This window comes from Rhopalosiphum maidis, chromosome 4 (assembly GCF_003676215.2).
Source record: "Rhopalosiphum maidis isolate BTI-1 chromosome 4, ASM367621v3, whole genome shotgun sequence".
Classification (NCBI taxonomy): Eukaryota; Metazoa; Arthropoda; class Insecta; order Hemiptera; family Aphididae; genus Rhopalosiphum; species Rhopalosiphum maidis.
Window position 1 is genome coordinate 39,743,734 of NC_040880.1, and position 11,784 is coordinate 39,755,517.

At 25.9% G+C, this 11,784-nt stretch overlaps 1 pseudogene; it reads left to right on the forward strand.

Moving 5' to 3' along the window:
- Positions 1-5,131: 5,131 nt before the first annotated feature.
- LOC113558157 lies at positions 5,132-6,946 on the forward strand (annotated as a pseudogene).
- The last annotated feature ends 4,838 nt before the right edge of the window (positions 6,947-11,784 follow it).

An 11,784-nucleotide genomic window follows, 5' to 3' on the forward strand; every position in this document is an offset into this window, starting at 1 on the left:
TATAATTAATATTATATTTGATTACTATTAAATATATTGAATTCAATAAACATTAAATATTTAACAATGATTAAAAATAATTATATATATTAATTTTAGTTATAATAGTGATTTAATAATTCAAAAAAAAATATTTAATAAATATTTACAATATTGTACATAATATTAAAAATGTATTTATATTAAGAATTAATTATTCGATTAAAATGAAAATTACTATGTGTCTATATTATACTTAGGCGTTTTTTTATAGTTACCTCATTAATAAAATAAATGTAGTACCTAGTATAATAAATTAGGTGCATAATAATTTAAAATAGTTTAATAATTAATGAAAAACAATGATAGGTATATATTATTAAAAGTATATTATGTAAATCTACACTATAATAAAAAAAAGTATAATGTATTTAGTTGGTAAGGGGCTTTTTTTTGAGGATCTTTTTTCACAGATTCCACAATTCATAAACAATTTTTTTTATACTACATATTGATATACAATCGTGGATTGTCGTGCCATAATATTATGTGATTCCCTAGTTTGAAACGTTTTCGCTACCCGCAGACATCAATCAACAATCCATCGGTAATCGGTATAAAACACTGTAAATGTATATACTGCTAAGCGCTCTATGTCTATCGCCGCCATTTCATTCACCGTTGATCGTACGATGTCAATTTCGGCTCATAATTTTTGTCATCGTGATATACCGTACTGCTGTCTGCGACTAATATTTTTTTTTTATTATAAAATATTCTGAGTGGCTGAGTTTCACTATTGATGCCGCCATGATGGCCATGTCAACTTAAACGTATAATCGGATCACAAAAACTTTAAACTGAGATCTAAGGTAAGCTATAAATTAACGTATTTGTTTACATGCTAGCATAATGTTGCATAATATAGTACCTATATATTTTAAAATGTATAACCATATAAAGAAAATATTATGCAATATAATTATTGAATACCTTTTAAGTATTAAAATTTTCTAATATGTATTAAAAAATATGTGTATTAATTACATACTATAATAAGGATAAGTTTATAATATATTAATATTTATTAACGATAATTATTAAAATGTATCGACTATTAATTGTGTAGTAGGTACATCACTCAGTTTTGTGTTTTGGTTATTTTTTTTTGGTAATTATCAATACTTTTTTTGTATTTATAGTTACTTTCGTTTTAGATTCTGATCGCTCCGATAATTGTATTGATTTTACAATGATGTGTTTTTTTTATTAATTTTTTATTTTTGTGTCTGTCATCACGTTTTAGAGTAGTAATAGTGCTTTGATTTTTTACTTCAACCCCACTTTGAAAAGGAAAATGAATCTAGTTGGTACTTTGTGGGTCAAAATTAAAACATTACCAATAATTTTTAAAAGCGTCAGAAAACACAAAAAAAAGTAACGGAAAAAAGGGCATTTTTACGCATAATCAATTCTCAACAAAATCTATTTTTTTATTTTGCTGTAACTTAAAAACCAATTATTATAAATTTTTGTCATTTTCACCAAATGTTTATATTAGCGCTATCTATTTAGAATTAAATTTTCAAAATATTTTGACTTTCTTTAAGGTATTTATAGTCAATTGAAATTTTCGATTTTTCTAAGTTTTTTTTTTGAAATGCCGATAAAAAAATTTGTCATTCCAAAAAATCTTTAAAATTTAATAGGAGGTTTATTATAAGTTGTACTTATCGTAGTAAAAAAAAAAATCAAAAATCGTTTGTTACAATTTCGGTTTATAACTTTATAAGCATTTATAAAATTCAAATGTTTACAAAACATTTAAAAATCGCGAAAATTTGCAAGTAATTTTGAAGTTGAAAATTTATAACATTTTTGTGATTTATACCTAAGGTTAAAAATCCCAATACAAGGTTCTCTATAACTTTTTCTTCAAATAACTGAAAAAAATATTCCAGCGTCAATATAAAAAAAAAAATTATGAGCGTATGAAATTTAATTTTTTATGAAATCGCGTAAAATAACGATGTATCCTAAAACTATTTAAAATATTTGTTATTATTCTAAAAATATTAGTCATAGAAACTTGAAACTTTCATCAGTATAGCTGAGAAAAATAAATTACAATTTAAAAATAGGTAATTTAGGCTGACAAATCATCTCCGTTCAAAATAATTGTTTTTTGTATACAATGACACCTGTCATTGCATTCAAATTTAACACATCCATTTATACAGTGTATTAATATACAGCAAAACGATATTCACTTACCCGCCCTTTTTTTTAATAATTCGGCTATTAAATATTAATGACTACTATATTATTAAATCTATAGATATCAGTTAATTTTTTTTTTGATAAAATAATGTATAAACCTCTTAAGTGCTCGTTTTAAGAGGAGATAGAAACTTTTAATTTGGATACTGTTCCAAAACTTTACGATTGTTTAAGTAGGTTACCATATAAATAATATGTAAGTGGCAATATTATATAGGTATTTTTGGATTAATTTTTTTTTATTTTCATTATTTATACTTATAGATATTTTATCATCAGATTTAGAGTCTCAACCAATAGGTAATAGTTTTGATAGAAATATGCAAATTACAAACAGTTGTAATCATAAAGTTGAATTTGCAAAAAAAGACAACATACTTTATCTAGATTTGGTATTGAAAAAAATACTGATTGGCCTGAAATACTTGACGATCAGCAGTATTCTAATGTATCGATTATTGATGACATAGCCCTAAATAACAATTCATTTGAGTCAGAACTAGCACAGTGGACTTTACTTAACAAAATAACTCATACTGCACTCAATGGAATTTTAACTATTTTAAAAAAACATGAATGTTTTTCTAGTTTACCAAAAGACGCTAAAACATTGTTAAAAACAAAACCTGTTCAATACAATAGTATTAAAAAAATAAATCCTGGTATATACTATCACTTTGGTATTAAAAATGGTATTTTGCGCCATTTTTTAGATAGTACTTCAAATGAAGAAATTAAACTTGTTGTAGGTATTGACGGATTACCTATTTCTAAAAGCGATTCTACTCAATTTTGGCCTATATTGGCATATACGCGTTCAATTTCCAATCATGTTTTTCTTATTGAAGTTTATTGTGGGACACAAAAACCTAATGACAGTAACGAATATCTAAACGACTTTGTCACTGAAGCTGAACAATTAATTTTAAATTGTATTTACATCAGTGGTAAATTTTACAAAGTAATGCTGGATGTTGTTGGTTGTGATGTTCCAGCAAAATCATTTGTATTAAAAATTCAAGGACATAATTGTTTTTATTCTTGTACACATTGTAAAATTGAAGGGGAATATATTGAAAAACGATTGTGCTTTCCTTATTCTGAACCATCTAACCGACCATCTGAAAGGACACATGATTATATTCAACGAGCTCAGTTTAGTCATCATGTATTTTCTAATAATTCGTGTTTGGTAAAAATACCCAGATTTGATATTGTTAAAGGATTTTCGTTAGATTATATGCACTTGGTCTGTTTGGATGTAGTAAAAAAACTTATAATTTTATGAATGAAAGGCCCCTTAAATGTTCGTTTGCCATCATTCAAAATTAACCAATTATTAGAACTAATAATAAGTTTAAAACCAGTTTTTGTATGCAAGTTTTCCAGAAAACCTAGAACATTATATGAAGTAGCTCGCTGGAAAGCAACTGAGTTTAGGTCTTTTTTATTATACATTAGACCAATAGTATTGGATAAAGTGTTGAGCAATCACTGTTTTAAAAACTTTATTTCTTTAAGTATAGCTATGTCTATACTTTTAACACCAGGTCTTAGTAATTATGTCCAATATGCACAAGACCTTTTAGAATATTTTGTCAAATCATTTGAACAAATTTATGGACGACATTTGGTTTAATTCATTTAGTTGATGATTTTCAAAGATATGGACATTTAGATGTATGCAGTGCATTTACTTTTGAAAATTACATGAAGTTTCTAAAGACAATACTTAAAAAGCCTGACAAGCCATTACAACAGATTGTAAAAAGATATTACGAAGGAAGTCATTTAGTTATCCAACCTACTAAAACAAAACCAAAAACTAATATTCTTTTAGGACCTCATAATAGAGGACCTTTAATAGAAAACATAACAATTAATCCACAATATAGTATATTAGTTAAAGACAACTTTAAAATTAAATGTAAAATTGATGCAGAGTCATACTTTTGTATCAATAATGATGGTACATGTCAAATTAGTCAATATTGCTCATTTAAAAGAAACCGGAGAGAATGTTTTAATTGGAAAGAAATTCATGAAAAAAAAAAGATTCTTATACCCAACCAATCAAGTCATCGCTCCTAAATATGTATGATGTTCAACAATTATCGGATGATTTTGATTACTGGCTTATAAGTGATATTAAAAATAAGGTTATGATATTTACGAGAAACAATAGCTGTATAACTATTCTTTTACTACACACAGTATTATGTTTTCACTTTTTTTTTTAAATTGAAAATATATATTGTACATAGATTATAGGTATATATTTGTATGTTAACTTCAAACTTTTATTTATAATTGTGCAATGATATTTATATACGTTTATAACAATTGTTAAAATAAGACTAACCTTTAAATAAATTGGATTATGTAAATCTTATATAATAAAATATCTAAATAATAGCTTATAATAATTTATTTGTATTGAATTACATTGTTTTGTATAACCACTTAAACTTAAACAAATAGTTAGTTTTAAAAATATAAACTATTAATATTATAGCGATATAAGAAAGTTAAAATTAATAAGAATGTTAATATTTTATGGGAAAAATAATCATCCAACATTAAATTAATTCAACTAGAAATAATAATATATTAGACAATTTATATAATATGTACATGTGTGTACTATTAAAACTTTTATAAGCACACAGATGATAATTTTATTATTTTTATTGACCAATTAAATAAATAATAGCTTTAATTCTTATTAATTTAATTTAATAATAGTAGCATTGATTAGAACAAAACCTAATAGGTACGTGTATCAGTTATTTTTGATACACAATATTTACCTAGTATATTAAAAATATTTGTTAATTTAAATATTTATATTTAGAATAAACCAGTCAAAATTATGTAGACTATTATTAGTTTCGACGATGAAAAAGCTGTAGAAGCAGTTCCTGCTCGCTGGATGAAAATAACCTATGTGCCTGGCCAAAAAAGGAAACGAAAAAACACATAATACGCAGGACAATTCCAAATAAATTTGATTTTAATTATTTTAAATCAAGAGTATTGAAAAAAGGTATTGGTAAATATTTTATTAATAGATAGATTATTTTATTTTTATTAATTATTTACATTATTTACTTATAGGAACATTACGTGAAGCTAGAGAAAAAGTGAAATTAGCTGAAGATACAAGTGACTTATCTAATATTGAAAATACTAATAAGAAAAAATACATTAAGATCAAAATTGTTGAACTACCTCAGTATTATGAAAATGAACAAAATGGTAAATACTTTTTGAAAAAAAATTGAATTGATTATATTTTATATTTATATTCATATTAATTATTTATGATATATTAATATATATATATATATTTTTTTTTAATAACTAATTAATTGTCTGTTTTTAGATGATTTATTTTCTACAAATGTAGATTTTGATGAATTAAAATCATTAATGATTTCACCTGAATTATTGCAAGAAACAGCTTCAAATCATAGTATGTTAAGACTCCTTATTATTTTTGGTTGTTATATAATATATATTATTATTATAATTATTATTGAAGCATATATTTAAAGCTTTTACTTATTGATGTTTAATTATGTATTTTTAAGGTTATAATAATGTTCAAATGTCAGATTGTACTCCTATAAATGTTAAAAGAACTCTGTTTAAACCAATAAATACATCAACTCAAGATATTTTATTATTTATATTTCATACTTTAATTTAGTTAAAAATTATATTTTATTGTATTATATATTATATTTTTTCAAATACTATATAAAAAATTATATATATATATATATATATATCAACAGAGAATAAGTCTTCATCAACATCTCCAGAAAGTACTCATGAAAAATCATACATTGTCTATACATCATCTTCTCCATTTAAGGTTACATCACAAAACAATTACAAATCATTAGTCCCTGTTGTGCATGAAGAAATGGTGTTATCAGGTAAATTTGTTACTTCTTCAACTTAATTTTTATGTGCTTATGACTTATGACTTTGAGTATATTACAATATAATTCATTTTTTCCAGAGAAATTTAGCCATCATGCCAAATGGCACCTCTTCATCTGACCAACATTCTGGTAAAATTACATTACAGTCTTATTGATATTTAGAACTGATAAGTTATAAGAATAAAAAAAACCTTTAATTTGTTTAAACATATTATTTTCACATTACAGATATTTTGAATAAGATTTTAAACGTGGTATTAAAGATTAGGTATGATGTATATCCATTCAACAGAAACAGATGGAAATGGAACAAACTTTAACAGATTCAATATATAAAATAAATGAAACCAAAAGCTCTACTTATCAAAATATATCAGCAGAAGCAGCAAATTTGTATTTGATGATTCCCTTAATGAACGAAAAACAATTGTTTATATTTGAAGAGAAACTTTTGGAAAATTCTTATAAATCAAGTGTTGTAAGTTAAATATATTACATATTTCATTCAACAATAATTTATTATATTTTTAATTTACATGAATTATTTTTTAATTAACAATTATAACTTATAATATTTATTAGATATTTAATGAAAATTATTAAATTTATTTGTATAGGTAAACGAGCTCAAACGTCTTCAAAAAAAATAACTTAATTCGACAGTACGAGACTTACTAAAAGCACTTTTCAGTGACGATATATTAAAAGAATATAGCTATGTTCTATATTCTTAAGAATCATAATAGATGACGACTAGTTTCAAGAGGTATAACAGTTATCGACAATATCGACTAAACGACGTCATAATTTACTACAGACGATTACTGGTGTCCTCCGGTCAAAATGTAATGTTAGTATATATGTATATCGCCGTTTTTTTGTTGGTACCTAATACCTATACCACACTACAACCGCCGTTATATTATTTTAGATAAAACATTTAAAAAATGGTGGTGTGTCCAGTGCTCCAATGAACGGTGGGTCAACCATTATACTCAACGAGAAAGCGCACATTTGCAGCACGGCGCGTTATCCTATATTATATAATAGTATGTATAATACTACATAGCTGCTATTATAATAGTATAATTGAAAGTCTGGACACGAATATAAAACGAATTGGATAAACTTGTTAGATAGTATATATAGGGCTAAAATGGTAATCTAACCAGAAACTCAATTAGACGGAGTTTAAAAAAAAATTAAATTAAAATTCAACCTTTTTCCCCGTGACCCTCGTCAATCGATAATTAACTACAACGTTAAAAGTGTATTTTACTGTCATGTGCGATTATAAGATATAATGTGCGATATAGTATTGGATATCATAGTAAGTCATGCGTATTTATAACTTACTATCATTTACAGATGATCGATTCTGTCGTTTGCGATATTATTGATTCTTAAAATGTCGTAAAAAAAAAAGCTAAAAATAACGTTTGAATGAAATAATAAATTCATAATATAGGCACCCACATATACGATATACACACGTATAGAATAATATAGAGTATAGTTATAATACATTTTATGCGAAAATGTGAAACGCAGATCACCGTGATTGTTATAAAAATATAATCTGCAGTGGTCAGTGTCGTGTTAAGGAGTGACAATATAAGTGGACGGTTGTACCGGAAGATGATTTTTGAAAAACAAAAAAGTCTTGTTTTTCTAATTTTTAAGAATATTTCCTAATGTTTGAATATTTAAATTTATTATACCATCCACTGGAATGACATATTGACATATCTGACGATATTACATCAATGTGCGAGTATCTTTAATCCTTATCTTATAAAAGCTATTATAGCATTCGGACAGATGCAATAATTCATCAAAAATATAGTTAATTAATTATTACTTAATTTTGGCTTACTTACAAATTTCAAGTTTGTGTTCGCGACGTTCGCGTTCAATAATAGAAAATAAATATAAAACTATTTCCTTATTGACCTTATCTTCCAATTAGTAGCAGATATTATGGATGTGTATATGTATGTATGTATGTATGTATGTATCATGGACTCGTGATTATATTTATGTTAGTATGACCAAAATGTTATTTTGTATAGTACCTATAGGCACATTTTAAAAATCATGTCAGAAATCACGAACAATTAAAAAAACCTATTTCATATAACCAAAAAGTAAAATAAACTGTCAGAAACTCGGAATGATTACATTTAATATCAAAACTAACATAATATTACGTTGTTGTTCACACATAGATAATTTTAACGTTTAATAATCTGCAACGATAGTATCACACTCACATTAATGCGTATTTGAGAAAAGGAATAAATACACGAATGGTGACCATCACCCAAAAATTTAAAAATAAAGTATCAAACCTATATTACGTCAGCGGCAGCTCTAGAGGGAGAGGGGCCATGCTCCCCCCCCAAAAAAAAAAAAAAAATTAAAAAAAAAAAACAGGCAAATTTAATATAATACATATACGCTTTTATTATTACGGTATATAATACGATATATATAAATTTTCATGAAGTTGTCTTTATCTTATATTTTCGCGTAGTACTAATCCAGTTCGTATACTTGTTTTAGATACGTACGTATAGATAAAATATGAACTCTACTTTATAATTCTAATTTGGTCGATTTCTTATCGGTAATATTGTAATAATATTATGTTTGACGACTATCGCCTGTCATGTTAAGACATTCAGAGTAATATCATTTTCAAGTCATGCATATTTTTAGTCATTTTACTTGAACAGATAACCGACAATCGAAAAAAAAAATAAAAATCAAAAATTAGATTTTGTCACACTTTGTAATACTGTGTTACACGCAGTTTAGTAATTATTATTGTTGTAATATAATTAGTATAGCCAGTATAGGTATAAATAGTAAATGGTATAACATAGTCAACACATGCACGCATATATATATATATTATTATATTAATATTTTTGAGCCAAAACTTACTTGTCAATTTAAAGCCAATGTTTGAATGTAACTTCCGAAAGAGTCCACCATCGGTTTAATTTGTATCACCTCTTGTATCCTATTATGTCTTTATAATATCTACTATATAAAGACAAAGGCACAGGCTGCTGCTCCTCGTGTAGAGATATAATATAGGTAGGTACACAGATTATAGGCGGTAACAACTTATCATTTGAATTACGTCAGACATTTAGTTATAAGTTTTCTCTTGTCTGGTATAATTAATAAATTAAATACCATAATATAAATATACTGTAAATAATTCGTACAAGTTAAAGTCTTCATAAATAACCAATTAATTTATTACATCTACTTTCTTCGACCATAGGCTGATGAGTCGAGGTGCGCAAAAATGTAATAAGTTGTGCTAAAATATTACTTAATACAATAAATATAGACTATGTCAATGTACTGGAATCATGAAAGCAATAATAAATTTCATTGTTCAGATTTGAATCCAATTCTCGGAACTCTTAGAGAAATGCATGTACCTATGTAGTTATTCCCAGTTCCCATCCCAACAATAATTCATCTGTAGCTATAATACGACTTCCGTCGCTCACTAATGAGTTTATAATCATTATCCCATTATAAATGGAAAGTAGGTAAATAGCTAATATATTCATTGCAAAGCATCTGTGAAAACATTGACTGACTACTCGTCTACCAATAGGTATATAAAATATACAATAATAATATATAAACTACCCAATGCTTGAATCGAGAAAAAATTGAAAGTGAGATGCAAAAGTTTATAAAAATATGCGTACCTACTTGAATATTTAAATGTATTATTGAGTAGGATAAAATAATAAGGAGTACGCATAAATATTTTTTAAAAATAAGTGAGTCTCCGCACTCTCCGTCCTCTCTTAATTCAAGCACTGAATATATAATATTATGTTTAGCTCAGGAACAAATTTAGCTGAACACTCAAAAAAATATTCTTTTGTCGTCGTCAATCAATAGAACACATCAGCAATTTTAACAGTGTCTATTGGACGGAATGTTTTAATTAATGCACACGAAATGGAATTTTGTAATCTTTTATTCCCTAATTATTGCCTGCTCTAGCGTTTTTCTGTATTAAATGGGCAAATATACAGAATCACCACATTAGTATCTACATTATTATACTAATAATAAACTATTTATAGATATTTAAAATTCAAATTTGGACGAAATTACATATTTTAACAATGAATAACGATGTAAATTATTTTGTTATTATAATTCAAAAACATTATTCATGATGACTTAAAACAGTTATAATAACTTTTACGTATTTTAGTAAAATAGTATATAGTTTATTTTAGTATATATTATAGTAAAATATGCACAACATTTAAAAAATATGTAGATTAATTTTAAAATAATATTATCTATTTATACTATAAGCCTATTTTTACACTGTTTTACGATTAAGTGGTATTAACTCAAAAGTTAACCTCAATATTAAAATAATATGGTTATGGTATAAACTATAAATATGCATTATTATAATAGCTTAATACTAATAATAGCAAATACAATGTTTTCAAAAAAAGTTATTAAATAACATTAATAGCTACACGTCATATAATACTATGAAATATACTCACAATAACTATACGATATTGGCTGGTAGACCGTCTCCGCTCAAAATCATTTTTTTTAAAGATGTATCATTGAATTCAAAATTAACATATTAGGTGACCTACTCGTCACCTAATATAAGTACAGTAGAGTGGTATCAATTCGCACACCTTTTTTTTATATTATACACTTGCAAAAATAAATATTTGAAAATTGGGTGGCTTGCGAGTGCTTATTTTCAATTTTAAAGTTAGGTATTAAAAATTGATTCTGATATAAAAATAAGTTTGAAGCTTTTAATTTTTATCAAAGAATTGAAAAAAAGTGCTTTGCAGATTAATTTATATAGCTATAGTTTGTATTAAATGTACCTAGAACGTTTAAAGTTTCAAAAGTAAAATCTTATTGAAATAATCATATTCATAAATTCATTGTTGTTAGACATTCTATAATTTGTTACTTTATTATTTAAAACCGAATATGTAATAGAACGTTTAACTAAAAAATGGAGGTAAAGAGAAAATTATAAACCGCTCACCTAATTCAATTTATATTTCCAGTCCAAAACTTACCACAAAATTTCCCCTATCAAATATTTACCATGGAAAAAACAGTTTTGAACAATAAATTATTTTTAGATGTATCTGCGGTAACCACGGTTTTACAATGGGGGCGTGCAAAGTTCCTAGTTTCTGAACTACACGTTATACCAGAATATTACCTAGGCGCAAATAGTGTTTGAAATTTGGGGGGAGGGGCTGTAGATCAGATCTATACTCGATACTATAATACTATAATGCTTTTAAATTATCACAAAACATCATTAGTTTTTGGGGAGGGTTATAGAAATTCTATGTCGGCTAAGCCATCCAGCCCCCCTCTATTTGCGCCTATGCGGCTATATAGATACCTACTTATTTTTATGAGTCTAGCCCAGTATTTCTCAACTTTTTTAAGTTATCGCCCCCTCCCCTTGTGAGATGTCTATAATTAAGGGTATGGGAAGAGATATATGAAGGGAGTTGAT